This window comes from Penaeus vannamei, chromosome 44 (assembly GCF_042767895.1).
Source record: "Penaeus vannamei isolate JL-2024 chromosome 44, ASM4276789v1, whole genome shotgun sequence".
In the NCBI taxonomy this organism is placed as follows: domain Eukaryota; kingdom Metazoa; phylum Arthropoda; class Malacostraca; order Decapoda; family Penaeidae; genus Penaeus; species Penaeus vannamei.
In genome coordinates this window covers 3766266-3782272 of record NC_091592.1, presented here as the reverse complement: position 1 = coordinate 3782272, position 16007 = coordinate 3766266, and positions in this window count along the sequence as shown.

Here is a 16007-nt window from a genome sequence, read left to right as displayed (position 1 = left end):
GAACCGAACCTAACCAACGTAACCTAACCTAACCTCCCCAAATTGCAGGTACTGTAACCTATCGTGGATTAGAGTGATTTACGATCAAGTTTATGTGAGAAAACGAAATTTGGAGTCTCCTGGTTAAATTTGAGCCTAACCTAACCTAACCTAACCTAACCTAACCTAACCAACGTAACCTAACCTAACCTCCCCAAATTGCAGGTACTGTAACCTATCGTGGATTAGAGTGATTTACGATCAAGTTTATGTGAGAAAACGAAATTTGGAGTCTCCTGGTTAAATTTGAGCCTAACCTAACCTAACCTAACCTAACCTAACCTAACCAACGTAACCTAACCTAACCTCCCCAAATTGCAGGTACTGTAACCTATCGTGGATTAGAGTGATTTACGATCAAGTTTATGTGAGAAAACGAAATTTGGAGTCTCCTGGTTAAATTTGAGCCTAACCTAACCTAACCTAACCTAACCTAACCTAACCAACGTAACCTAACCTAACCTCCCCAAATTGCAGGTACTGTAACCTATCGTGGATTAGAGTGATTTACGATCAAGTTTATGTGAGAAAACGAAATTTGGAGTCTCCTGGTTAAATTTGAGCCTAACCTAACCTAACCTAACCTAACCTAACCTAACCAACGTAACCTAACCTAACCTCCCCAAATTGCAGGTACTGTAACCTATCGTGGATTAGAGTGATTTACGATCAAGTTTATGTGAGAAAACGAAATTTGGAGTCTCCTGGTTAAATTTGAGCCTAACCTAACCTAACCTAACCTAACCTAACCTAACCAACGTAACCTAACCTAACCTCCCCAAATTGCAGGTACTGTAACCTATCGTGGATTAGAGTGATTTACGATCAAGTTTATGTGAGAAAACGAAATTTGGAGTCTCCTGGTTAAATTTGAGCCTAACCTAACCTAACCTAACCTAACCTAACCTAACCAACGTAACCTAACCTAACCTCCCCAAATTGCAGGTACTGTAACCTATCGTGGATTAGAGTGATTTACGATCAAGTTTATGTGAGAAAACGAAATTTGGAGTCTCCTGGTTAAATTTGAGCCTAACCTAACCTAACCTAACCTAACCTAACCTAACCAACGTAACCTAACCTAACCTCCCCAAATTGCAGGTACTGTAACCTATCGTGGATTAGAGTGATTTACGATCAAGTTTATGTGAGAAAACGAAATTTGGAGTCTCCTGGTTAAATTTGAGCCTAACCTAACCTAACCTAACCTAACCTAACCTAACCAACGTAACCTAACCTAACCTCCCCAAATTGCAGGTACTGTAACCTATCGTGGATTAGAGTGATTTACGATCAAGTTTATGTGAGAAAACGAAATTTGGAGTCTCCTGGTTAAATTTGAGCCTAACCTAACCTAACCTAACCTAACCTAACCTAACCAACGTAACCTAACCTAACCTCCCCAAATTGCAGGTACTGTAACCTATCGTGGATTAGAGTGATTTACGATCAAGTTTATGTGAGAAAACGAAATTTGGAGTCTCCTGGTTAAATTTGAGCCTAACCTAACCTAACCTAACCTAACCTAACCTAACCAACGTAACCTAACCTAACCTCCCCAAATTGCAGGTACTGTAACCTATCGTGGATTAGAGTGATTTACGATCAAGTTTATGTGAGAAAACGAAATTTGGAGTCTCCTGGTTAAATTTGAGCCTAACCTAACCTAACCTAACCTAACCTAACCTAACCAACGTAACCTAACCTAACCTCCCCAAATTGCAGGTACTGTAACCTATCGTGGATTAGAGTGATTTACGATCAAGTTTATGTGAGAAAACGAAATTTGGAGTCTCCTGGTTAAATTTGAGCCTAACCTAACCTAACCTAACCTAACCTAACCTAACCAACGTAACCTAACCTAACCTCCCCAAATTGCAGGTACTGTAACCTATCGTGGATTAGAGTGATTTACGATCAAGTTTATGTGAGAAAACGAAATTTGGAGTCTCCTGGTTAAATTTGAGCCTAACCTAACCTAACCTAACCTAACCTAACCTAACCAACGTAACCTAACCTAACCTCCCCAAATTGCAGGTACTGTAACCTATCGTGGATTAGAGTGATTTACGATCAAGTTTATGTGAGAAAACGAAATTTGGAGTCTCCTGGTTAAATTTGAGCCTAACCTAACCTAACCTAACCTAACCTAACCTAACCAACGTAACCTAACCTAACCTCCCCAAATTGCAGGTACTGTAACCTATCGTGGATTAGAGTGATTTACGATCAAGTTTATGTGAGAAAACGAAATTTGGAGTCTCCTGGTTAAATTTGAGCCTAACCTAACCTAACCTAACCTAACCTAACCTAACCAACGTAACCTAACCTAACCTCCCCAAATTGCAGGTACTGTAACCTATCGTGGATTAGAGTGATTTACGATCAAGTTTATGTGAGAAAACGAAATTTGGAGTCTCCTGGTTAAATTTGAGCCTAACCTAACCTAACCTAACCTAACCTAACCTAACCAACGTAACCTAACCTAACCTCCCCAAATTGCAGGTACTGTAACCTATCGTGGATTAGAGTGATTTACGATCAAGTTTATGTGAGAAAACGAAATTTGGAGTCTCCTGGTTAAATTTGAGCCTAACCTAACCTAACCTAACCTAACCTAACCTAACCAACGTAACCTAACCTAACCTCCCCAAATTGCAGGTACTGTAACCTATCGTGGATTAGAGTGATTTACGATCAAGTTTATGTGAGAAAACGAAATTTGGAGTCTCCTGGTTAAATTTGAGCCTAACCTAACCTAACCTAACCTAACCTAACCTAACCAACGTAACCTAACCTAACCTCCCCAAATTGCAGGTACTGTAACCTATCGTGGATTAGAGTGATTTACGATCAAGTTTATGTGAGAAAACGAAATTTGGAGTCTCCTGGTTAAATTTGAGCCTAACCTAACCTAACCTAACCTAACCTAACCTAACCAACGTAACCTAACCTAACCTCCCCAAATTGCAGGTACTGTAACCTATCGTGGATTAGAGTGATTTACGATCAAGTTTATGTGAGAAAACGAAATTTGGAGTCTCCTGGTTAAATTTGAGCCTAACCTAACCTAACCTAACCTAACCTAACCTAACCAACGTAACCTAACCTAACCTCCCCAAATTGCAGGTACTGTAACCTATCGTGGATTAGAGCGATTTACGATCAAGTTTATGTGAGAAAACGAAATTTGGAGTCTCCTGGTTAAATTTGAGCCTAACCTAACCTAACCTAACCTAACCTAACCTAACCAACGTAACCTAACCTAACCTCCCCAAATTGCAGGTACTGTAACCTATCGTGGATTAGAGCGATTTACGATCAAGTTTATGTGAGAAAACGAAATTTGGAGTCTCCTGGTTAAATTTGAGCCTAACCTAACCTAACCTAACCTAACCTAACCTAACCAACGTAACCTAACCTAACCTCCCCAAATTGCAGGTACTGTAACCTATCGTGGATTAGAGTGATTTACGATCAAGTTTATGTGAGAAAACGAAATTTGGAGTCTCCTGGTTAAATTTGAGCCTAACCTAACCTAACCTAACCTAACCTAACCTAACCAACGTAACCTAACCTAACCTCCCCAAATTGCAGGTACTGTAACCTATCGTGGATTAGAGTGATTTACGATCAAGTTTATGTGAGAAAACGAAATTTGGAGTCTCCTGGTTAAATTTGAGCCTAACCTAACCTAACCTAACCTAACCTAACCTAACCAACGTAACCTAACCTAACCTCCCCAAATTGCAGGTACTGTAACCTATCGTGGATTAGAGTGATTTACGATCAAGTTTATGTGAGAAAACGAAATTTGGAGTCTCCTGGTTAAATTTGAGCCTAACCTAACCTAACCTAACCTAACCTAACCTAACCAACGTAACCTAACCTAACCTCCCCAAATTGCAGGTACTGTAACCTATCGTGGATTAGAGTGATTTACGATCAAGTTTATGTGAGAAAACGAAATTTGGAGTCTCCTGGTTAAATTTGAGCCTAACCTAACCTAACCTAACCTAACCTAACCTAACCAACGTAACCTAACCTAACCTCCCCAAATTGCAGGTACTGTAACCTATCGTGGATTAGAGTGATTTACGATCAAGTTTATGTGAGAAAACGAAATTTGGAGTCTCCTGGTTAAATTTGAGCCTAACCTAACCTAACCTAACCTAACCTAACCTAACCAACGTAACCTAACCTAACCTCCCCAAATTGCAGGTACTGTAACCTATCGTGGATTAGAGTGATTTACGATCAAGTTTATGTGAGAAAACGAAATTTGGAGTCTCCTGGTTAAATTTGAGCCTAACCTAACCTAACCTAACCTAACCTAACCTAACCAACGTAACCTAACCTAACCTCCCCAAATTGCAGGTACTGTAACCTATCGTGGATTAGAGTGATTTACGATCAAGTTTATGTGAGAAAACGAAATTTGGAGTCTCCTGGTTAAATTTGAGCCTAACCTAACCTAACCTAACCTAACCTAACCTAACCAACGTAACCTAACCTAACCTCCCCAAATTGCAGGTACTGTAACCTATCGTGGATTAGAGTGATTTACGATCAAGTTTATGTGAGAAAACGAAATTTGGAGTCTCCTGGTTAAATTTGAGCCTAACCTAACCTAACCTAACCTAACCTAACCTAACCAACGTAACCTAACCTAACCTCCCCAAATTGCAGGTACTGTAACCTATCGTGGATTAGAGTGATTTACGATCAAGTTTATGTGAGAAAACGAAATTTGGAGTCTCCTGGTTAAATTTGAGCCTAACCTAACCTAACCTAACCTAACCTAACCTAACCAACGTAACCTAACCTAACCTCCCCAAATTGCAGGTACTGTAACCTATCGTGGATTAGAGTGATTTACGATCAAGTTTATGTGAGAAAACGAAATTTGGAGTCTCCTGGTTAAATTTGAGCCTAACCTAACCTAACCTAACCTAACCTAACCTAACCAACGTAACCTAACCTAACCTCCCCAAATTGCAGGTACTGTAACCTATCGTGGATTAGAGTGATTTACGATCAAGTTTATGTGAGAAAACGAAATTTGGAGTCTCCTGGTTAAATTTGAGCCTAACCTAACCTAACCTAACCTAACCTAACCTAACCAACGTAACCTAACCTAACCTCCCCAAATTGCAGGTACTGTAACCTATCGTGGATTAGAGTGATTTACGATCAAGTTTATGTGAGAAAACGAAATTTGGAGTCTCCTGGTTAAATTTGAGCCTAACCTAACCTAACCTAACCTAACCTAACCTAACCAACGTAACCTAACCTAACCTCCCCAAATTGCAGGTACTGTAACCTATCGTGGATTAGAGTGATTTACGATCAAGTTTATGTGAGAAAACGAAATTTGGAGTCTCCTGGTTAAATTTGAGCCTAACCTAACCTAACCTAACCTAACCTAACCTAACCAACGTAACCTAACCTAACCTCCCCAAATTGCAGGTACTGTAACCTATCGTGGATTAGAGTGATTTACGATCAAGTTTATGTGAGAAAACGAAATTTGGAGTCTCCTGGTTAAATTTGAGCCTAACCTAACCTAACCTAACCTAACCTAACCTAACCAACGTAACCTAACCTAACCTCCCCAAATTGCAGGTACTGTAACCTATCGTGGATTAGAGTGATTTACGATCAAGTTTATGTGAGAAAACGAAATTTGGAGTCTCCTGGTTAAATTTGAGCCTAACCTAACCTAACCTAACCTAACCTAACCTAACCAACGTAACCTAACCTAACCTCCCCAAATTGCAGGTACTGTAACCTATCGTGGATTAGAGTGATTTACGATCAAGTTTATGTGAGAAAACGAAATTTGGAGTCTCCTGGTTAAATTTGAGCCTAACCTAACCTAACCTAACCTAACCTAACCTAACCAACGTAACCTAACCTAACCTCCCCAAATTGCAGGTACTGTAACCTATCGTGGATTAGAGTGATTTACGATCAAGTTTATGTGAGAAAACGAAATTTGGAGTCTCCTGGTTAAATTTGAGCCTAACCTAACCTAACCTAACCTAACCTAACCTAACCTAACCTCCCCAAATTGCAGGTACTGTAACCTATCGTGGATTAGAGTGATTTACGATCAAGTTTATGTGAGAAAACGAAATTTGGAGTCTCCTGGTTAAATTTGAGCCTAACCTAACCTAACCTAACCTAACCTAACCTAACCAACGTAACCTAACCTAACCTCCCCAAATTGCAGGTACTGTAACCTATCGTGGATTAGAGTGATTTACGATCAAGTTTATGTGAGAAAACGAAATTTGGAGTCTCCTGGTTAAATTTGAGCCTAACCTAACCTAACCTAACCTAACCTAACCTAACCAACGTAACCTAACCTAACCTCCCCAAATTGCAGGTACTGTAACCTATCGTGGATTAGAGTGATTTACGATCAAGTTTATGTGAGAAAACGAAATTTGGAGTCTCCTGGTTAAATTTGAGCCTAACCTAACCTAACCTAACCTAACCTAACCTAACCTAACCAACGTAACCTAACCTAACCTCCCCAAATTGCAGGTACTGTAACCTATCGTGGATTAGAGTGATTTACGATCAAGTTTATGTGAGAAAACGAAATTTGGAGTCTCCTGGTTAAATTTCAGCCTAACCTAACCTAACCTAACCTAAGCTAACCTAACCAACGTAACCTAACCTAACCTCCCCAAATTGCAGGTACTGTAACCTATCGTGGATTAGAGTGATTTACGATCAAGTTTATGTGAGAAAACGAAATTTGGAGTCTCCTGGTTAAATTTGAGCATAACCTAACCTAACCTAACCTAACCTAACCGAACCGAACCTAACCAACGTAACCTAACCTAACCTCCCCAAATTGCAGGTACTGTAACCTATCGTGGATTAGAGTGATTTACGATCAAGTTTATGTGAGAAAACGAAATTTGGAGTCTCCTGGTTAAATTTGAGCCTAACCTAACCTAACCTAACCTAACCTAACCTAACCAACGTAACCTAATCTAACCTCCCCAAATTGCAGGTACTGTAACCTATCGTGTATTAGAGTGATTTACGATCAAGTTTATGTGAGAAAACGAAATTTGGAGTCTCCTGGTTAAATTTGAGCCTAACCTAACCTAACCTAACCTAACCTAACCGAACCGAACCTAACCAACGTAACCTAACCTAACCTCCCCCAAATTGCAGGTACTGTAACCTATCGTGGATTAGAGTGATTTACGATCAAGTTTATGTGAGAAAACGAAATTTGGAGTCTCCTGGTTAAATTTGAGCCTAACCTAACCTAACCTAACCTAACCTAACCTAACCAACGTAACCTAACCTAACCTCCCCAAATTGCAGGTACTGTAACCTATCGTGGATTAGAGTGATTTACGATCAAGTTTATGTGAGAAAACGAAATTTGGAGTCTCCTGGTTAAATTTGAGCCTAACCTAACCTAACCTAACCTAACCTAACCTAACCAACGTAACCTAACCTAACCTCCCCAAATTGCAGGTACTGTAACCTATCGTGGATTAGAGTGATTTACGATCAAGTTTATGTGAGAAAACGAAATTTGGAGTCTCCTGGTTAAATTTGAGCCTAACCTAACCTAACCTAACCTAACCTAACCTAACCAACGTAACCTAACCTAACCTCCCCAAATTGCAGGTACTGTAACCTATCGTGGATTAGAGTGATTTACGATCAAGTTTATGTGAGAAAACGAAATTTGGAGTCTCCTGGTTAAATTTGAGCCTAACCTAACCTAACCTAACCTAACCTAACCTAACCAACGAAACCTAACCTAACCTCCCCAAATTGCAGGTACTGTAACCTATCGTGGATTAGAGTGATTTACGATCAAGTTTATGTGAGAAAACGAAATTTGGAGTCTCCTGGTTAAATTTGAGCCTAACCTAACCTAACCTAACCTAACCTAACCTAACCAACGTAACCTAACCTAACCTCCCCAAATTGCAGGTACTGTAACCTATCGTGGATTAGAGTGATTTACGATCAAGTTTATGTGAGAAAACGAAATTTGGAGTCTCCTGGTTAAATTTGAGCCTAACCTAACCTAACCTAACCTAACCGAACCGAACCTAACCAACGTAACCTAACCTAACCTCCCCAAATTGCAGGTACTGTAACCTATCGTGGATTAGAGTGATTTACGATCAAGTTTATGTGAGAAAACGAAATTTGGAGTCTCCTGGTTAAATTTGAGCCTAACCTAACCTAACCTAACCTAACCTAACCTAACCAACGTAACCTAACCTAACCTCCCCAAATTGCAGGTACTGTAACCTATCGTGGATTAGAGTGATTTACGATCAAGTTTATGTGAGAAAACGAAATTTGGAGTCTCCTGGTTAAATTTGAGCCTAACCTAACCTAACCTAACCTAACCTAACCTAACCAACGTAACCTAACCTAACCTCCCCAAATTGCAGGTACTGTAACCTATCGTGGATTAGAGTGATTTACGATCAAGTTTATGTGAGAAAACGAAATTTGGAGTCTCCTGGTTAAATTTGAGCCTAACCTAACCTAACCTAACCTAACCTAACCTAACCAACGTAACCTAACCTAACCTCCCCAAATTGCAGGTACTGTAACCTATCGTGGATTAGAGTGATTTACGATCAAGTTTATGTGAGAAAACGAAATTTGGAGTCTCCTGGTTAAATTTGAGCCTAACCTAACCTAACCTAACCTAACCTAACCTAACCAACGTAACCTAACCTAACCTCCCCAAATTGCAGGTACTGTAACCTATCGTGGATTAGAGTGATTTACGATCAAGTTTATGTGAGAAAACGAAATTTGGAGTCTCCTGGTTAAATTTGAGCCTAACCTAACCTAACCAACGTAACCTAACCTAACCTCCCCAAATTGCAGGTACTGTAACCTATCGTGGATTAGAGTGATTTACGATCAAGTTTATGTGAGAAAACGAAATTTGGAGTCTCCTGGTTAAATTTGAGCCTAACCTAACCTAACCTAACCTAACCTAACCTAACCAACGTAACCTAACCTAACCTCCCCAAATTGCAGGTACTGTAACCTATCGTGGATTAGAGTGATTTACGATCAAGTTTATGTGAGAAAACGAAATTTGGAGTCTCCTGGTTAAATTTGAGCCTAACCTAACCTAACCTAACCTAACCTAACCTAACCAACGTAACCTAACCTAACCTCCCCAAATTGCAGGTACTGTAACCTATCGTGGATTAGAGTGATTTACGATCAAGTTTATGTGAGAAAACGAAATTTGGAGTCTCCTGGTTAAATTTGAGCCTAACCTAACCTAACCTAACCTAACCTAACCTAACCAACGTAACCTAACCTAACCTCCCCAAATTGCAGGTACTGTAACCTATCGTGGATTAGAGTGATTTACGATCAAGTTTATGTGAGAAAACGAAATTTGGAGTCTCCTGGTTAAATTTGAGCCTAACCTAACCTAACCTAACCTAACCTAACCTAACCAACGTAACCTAACCTAACCTCCCCAAATTGCAGGTACTGTAACCTATCGTGGATTAGAGTGATTTACGATCAAGTTTATGTGAGAAAACGAAATTTGGAGTCTCCTGGTTAAATTTGAGCCTAACCTAACCTAACCTAACCTAACCTAACCTAACCAACGTAACCTAACCTAACCTCCCCAAATTGCAGGTACTGTAACCTATCGTGGATTAGAGTGATTTACGATCAAGTTTATGTGAGAAAACGAAATTTGGAGTCTCCTGGTTAAATTTGAGCCTAACCTAACCTAACCTAACCTAACCTAACCTAACCAACGTAACCTAACCTAACCTCCCCAAATTGCAGGTACTGTAACCTATCGTGGATTAGAGTGATTTACGATCAAGTTTATGTGAGAAAACGAAATTTGGAGTCTCCTGGTTAAATTTGAGCCTAACCTAACCTAACCTAACCTAACCTAACCTAACCAACGTAACCTAACCTAACCTCCCCAAATTGCAGGTACTGTAACCTATCGTGGATTAGAGTGATTTACGATCAAGTTTATGTGAGAAAACGAAATTTGGAGTCTCCTGGTTAAATTTGAGCCTAACCTAACCTAACCTAACCTAACCTAACCTAACCAACGTAACCTAACCTAACCTCCCCAAATTGCAGGTACTGTAACCTATCGTGGATTAGAGTGATTTACGATCAAGTTTATGTGAGAAAACGAAATTTGGAGTCTCCTGGTTAAATTTGAGCCTAACCTAACCTAACCTAACGTAACCTAACCTAACCTCCCCAAATTGCAGGTACTGTAACCTATCGTGGATTAGAGTGATTTACGATCAAGTTTATGTGAGAAAACGAAATTTGGAGTCTCCTGGTTAAATTTGAGCCTAACCTAACCTAACCTAACCTAACCTAACCTAACCAACGTAACCTAACCTAACCTCCCCAAATTGCAGGTACTGTAACCTATCGTGGATTAGAGTGATTTACGATCAAGTTTATGTGAGAAAACGAAATTTGGAGTCTCCTGGTTAAATTTGAGCCTAACCTAACCTAACCTAACCTAACCTAACCTAACCAACGTAACCTAACCTAACCTCCCCAAATTGCAGGTACTGTAACCTATCGTGGATTAGAGTGATTTACGATCAAGTTTATGTGAGAAAACGAAATTTGGAGTCTCCTGGTTAAATTTGAGCCTAACCTAACCTAACCTAACCTAACCTAACCTAACCAACGTAGCCTAACCTAACCTCCCCAAATTGCAGGTACTGTAACCTATCGTGGATTAGAGTGATTTACGATCAAGTTTATGTGAGAAAACGAAATTTGGAGTCTCCTGGTTAAATTTGAGCCTAACCTAACCTAACCTAACCTAACCTAACCTAACCAACGTAACCTAACCTAACCTCCCCAAATTGCAGGTACTGTAACCTATCGTGGATTAGAGTGATTTACGATCAAGTTTATGTGAGAAAACGAAATTTGGAGTCTCCTGGTTAAATTTGAGCCTAACCTAACCTAACCTAACCTAACCTAACCTAACCAACGTAACCTAACCTAACCTCCCCAAATTGCAGGTACTGTAACCTATCGTGGATTAGAGTGATTTACGATCAAGTTTATGTGAGAAAACGAAATTTGGAGTCTCCTGGTTAAATTTGAGCCTAACCTAACCTAACCTAACCTAACCTAACCTAACCAACGTAACCTAACCTAACCTCCCCAAATTGCAGGTACTGTAACCTATCGTGGATTAGAGTGATTTACGATCAAGTTTATGTGAGAAAACGAAATTTGGAGTCTCCTGGTTAAATTTGAGCCTAACCTAACCTAACCTAACCTAACCTAACCTAACCAACGTAACCTAACCTAACCTCCCCAAATTGCAGGTACTGTAACCTATCGTGGATTAGAGTGATTTACGATCAAGTTTATGTGAGAAAACGAAATTTGGAGTCTCCTGGTTAAATTTGAGCCTAACCTAACCTAACCTAACCTAACCTAACCTAACCAACGTAACCTAACCTAACCTCCCCAAATTGCAGGTACTGTAACCTATCGTGGATTAGAGTGATTTACGATCAAGTTTATGTGAGAAAACGAAATTTGGAGTCTCCTGGTTAAATTTGAGCCTAACCTAACCTAACCTAACCTAACCTAACCTAACCAACGTAACCTAACCTAACCTCCCCAAATTGCAGGTACTGTAACCTATCGTGGATTAGAGTGATTTACGATCAAGTTTATGTGAGAAAACGAAATTTGGAGTCTCCTGGTTAAATTTGAGCCTAACCTAACCTAACCTAACCTAACCTAACCTAACCAACGTAACCTAACCTAACCTCCCCAAATTGCAGGTACTGTAACCTATCGTGGATTAGAGTGATTTACGATCAAGTTTATGTGAGAAAACGAAATTTGGAGTCTCCTGGTTAAATTTGAGCCTAACCTAACCTAACCTAACCTAACCTAACCTAACCAACGTAACCTAACCTAACCTCCCCAAATTGCAGGTACTGTAACCTATCGTGGATTAGAGTGATTTACGATCAAGTTTATGTGAGAAAACGAAATTTGGAGTCTCCTGGTTAAATTTGAGCCTAACCTAACCTAACCTAACCTAACCTAACCTAACCAACGTAACCTAACCTAACCTCCCCAAATTGCAGGTACTGTAACCTATCGTGGATTAGAGTGATTTACGATCAAGTTTATGTGAGAAAACGAAATTTGGAGTCTCCTGGTTAAATTTGAGCCTAACCTAACCTAACCTAACCTAACCTAACCTAACCAACGTAACCTAACCTAACCTCCCCAAATTGCAGGTACTGTAACCTATCGTGGATTAGAGTGATTTACGATCAAGTTTATGTGAGAAAACGAAATTTGGAGTCTCCTGGTTAAATTTGAGCCTAACCTAACCTAACCTAACCTAACCAACGTAACCTAACCTAACCTCCCCAAATTGCAGGTACTGTAACCTATCGTGGATTAGAGTGATTTACGATCAAGTTTATGTGAGAAAACGAAATTTGGAGTCTCCTGGTTAAATTTGAGCCTAACCTAACCTAACCTAACCTAACCTAACCTAACCAACGTAACCTAACCTAACCTCCCCAAATTGCAGGTACTGTAACCTATCGTGGATTAGAGTGATTTACGATCAAGTTTATGTGAGAAAACGAAATTTGGAGTCTCCTGGTTAAATTTGAGCCTAACCTAACCTAACCTAACCTAACCTAACCTAACCAACGTAACCTAACCTAACCTCCCCAAATTGCAGGTACTGTAACCTATCGTGGATTAGAGTGATTTACGATCAAGTTTATGTGAGAAAACGAAATTTGGAGTCTCCTGGTTAAATTTGAGCCTAACCTAACCTAACCTAACCTAACCTAACCTAACCAACGTAACCTAACCTAACCTCCCCAAATTGCAGGTACTGTAACCTATCGTGGATTAGAGTGATTTACGATCAAGTTTATGTGAGAAAACGAAATTTGGAGTCTCCTGGTTAAATTTGAGCCTAACCTAACCTAACCTAACCTAACCTAACCTAACCAACGTAACCTAACCTAACCTCCCCAAATTGCAGGTACTGTAACCTATCGTGGATTAGAGTGATTTACGATCAAGTTTATGTGAGAAAACGAAATTTGGAGTCTCCTGGTTAAATTTGAGCCTAACCTAACCTAACCTAACCTAACCTAACCTAACCAACGTAACCTAACCTAACCTCCCCAAATTGCAGGTACTGTAACCTATCGTGGATTAGAGTGATTTACGATCAAGTTTATGTGAGAAAACGAAATTTGGAGTCTCCTGGTTAAATTTGAGCCTAACCTAACCTAACCTAACCTAACCTAACCTAACCAACGTAACCTAACCTAACCTCCCCAAATTGCAGGTACTGTAACCTATCGTGGATTAGAGTGATTTACGATCAAGTTTATGTGAGAAAACGAAATTTGGAGTCTCCTGGTTAAATTTGAGCCTAACCTAACCTAACCTAACCTAACCTAACCTAACCAACGTAACCTAACCTAACCTCCCCAAATTGCAGGTACTGTAACCTATCGTGGATTAGAGTGATTTACGATCAAGTTTATGTGAGAAAACGAAATTTGGAGTCTCCTGGTTAAATTTGAGCCTAACCTAACCTAACCTAACCTAACCTAACCTAACCAACGTAACCTAACCTAACCTCCCCAAATTGCAGGTACTGTAACCTATCGTGGATTAGAGTGATTTACGATCAAGTTTATGTGAGAAAACGAAATTTGGAGTCTCCTGGTTAAATTTGAGCCTAACCTAACCTAACCTAACCTAACCTAACCTAACCAACGTAACCTAACCTAACCTCCCCAAATTGCAGGTACTGTAACCTATCGTGGATTAGAGTGATTTACGATCAAGTTTATGTGAGAAAACGAAATTTGGAGTCTCCTGGTTAAATTTGAGCCTAACCTAACCTAACCTAACCTAACCTAACCGAACCGAACCTAACCAACGTAACCTAACCTAACCTCCCCAAATTGCAGGTACTGTAACCTATCGTGGATTAGAGTGATTTACGATCAAGTTTATGTGAGAAAACGAAATTTGGAGTCTCCTGGTTAAATTTGAGCCTAACCTAACCTAACCAACGTAACCTAACCTAACCTCCCCAAATTGCAGGTACTGTAACCTATCGTGGATTAGAGTGATTTACGATCAAGTTTATGTGAGAAAACGAAATTTGGAGTCTCCTGGTTAAATTTGAGCCTAACCTAACCTAACCTAACCTAACCTAACCTAACCAACGTAACCTAACCTAACCTCCCCAAATTGCAGGTACTGTAACCTATCGTGGATTAGAGTGATTTACGATCAAGTTTATGTGAGAAAACGAAATTTGGAGTCTCCTGGTTAAATTTGAGCCTAACCTAACCTAACCTAACCTAACCTAACCTAACCAACGTAACCTAACCTAACCTCCCCAAATTGCAGGTACTGTAACCTATCGTGGATTAGAGTGATTTACGATCAAGTTTATGTGAGAAAACGAAATTTGGAGTCTCCTGGTTAAATTTGAGCCTAACCTAACCTAACCTAACCTAACCTAACCGAACCGAACCTAACCAACGTAACCTAACCTAACCTCCCCAAATTGCAGGTACTGTAACCTATCGTGGATTAGAGTGATTTACGATCAAGTTTATGTGAGAAAACGAAATTTGGAGTCTCCTGGTTAAATTTGAGCCTAACCTAACCTAACCTAACCTAACCTAACCTAACCAACGTAACCTAACCTAACCTCCCCAAATTGCAGGTACTGTAACCTATCGTGGATTAGAGTGATTTACGATCAAGTTTATGTGAGAAAACGAAATTTGGAGTCTCCTGGTTAAATTTGAGCCTAACCTAACCTAACCTAACCTAACCTAACCTAACCAACGTAACCTAACCTAACCTCCCCAAATTGCAGGTACTGTAACCTATCGTGGATTAGAGTGATTTACGATCAAGTTTATGTGAGAAAACGAAATTTGGAGTCTCCTGGTTAAATTTGAGCCTAACCTAACCTAACCTAATCTAACCTAACCTAACCAACGTAACCTAACCTAACCTCCCCAAATTGCAGGTACTGTAACCTATCGTGGATTAGAGTGATTTACGATCAAGTTTATGTGAGAAAACGAAATTTGGAGTCTCCTGGTTAAATTTGAGCCTAACCTAACCTAACCTAACCTAACCTAACCTAACCAACGTAACCTAACCTAACCTCCCCAAATTGCAGGTACTGTAACCTATCGTGGATTAGAGTGATTTACGATCAAGTTTATGTGAAAACGAAATTTGGGTCCCTGGTTAATTTAGCCTACCTAACCAACCTAACCTAACCAAAAAAAAAAAAAAAAAAAAAAAAAAAAAAAAAAAAAAAAAAAAAAAAAAAAAAAAAAAAAAAAAAAAAAAAAAAAAAAAAAAAAAAAAAAAAAAAAAAAAAAAAAAAAAAAAAAAAAAAAAAAAAAAAAAAAAAAAAAAAAAAAAAAAAAAAAAAAAAAAAAAAAAAAAAAAAAAAAAAAAAAAAAAAAAAAAAAAAAAAAAAAAAAAAAAAAAAAAAAAAAAAAAAAAAAAAAAAAAAAAAAAAAAAAAAAAAAAAAAAAAAAAAAAAAAAAAAAAAAAAAAAAAAAAAAAAAAAAAAAAAAAAAAAAAAAAAAAAAAAAAAAAAAAAAAAAAAAAAAAAAAAAAAAAAAAAAAAAAAAAAAAAAAAAAAAAAAAAAAAAAAAAAAAAAAAAAAAAAAAAAAAAAAAAAAAAAAAAAAAAAAAAAAAAAAAAAAAAAAAAAAAAAAAAAAAAAAAAAAAAAAAAAAAAAAAAAAAAAAAAAAAAAAAAAAAAAAAAAAAAAAAAAAAAAAAAAAAAAAAAAAAAAAAAAAAAAAAAAAAAAAAAAAAAAAAAAAAAAAAAAAAAAAAAAAAAAAAAAAAAAAAAAAAAAAAAAAAA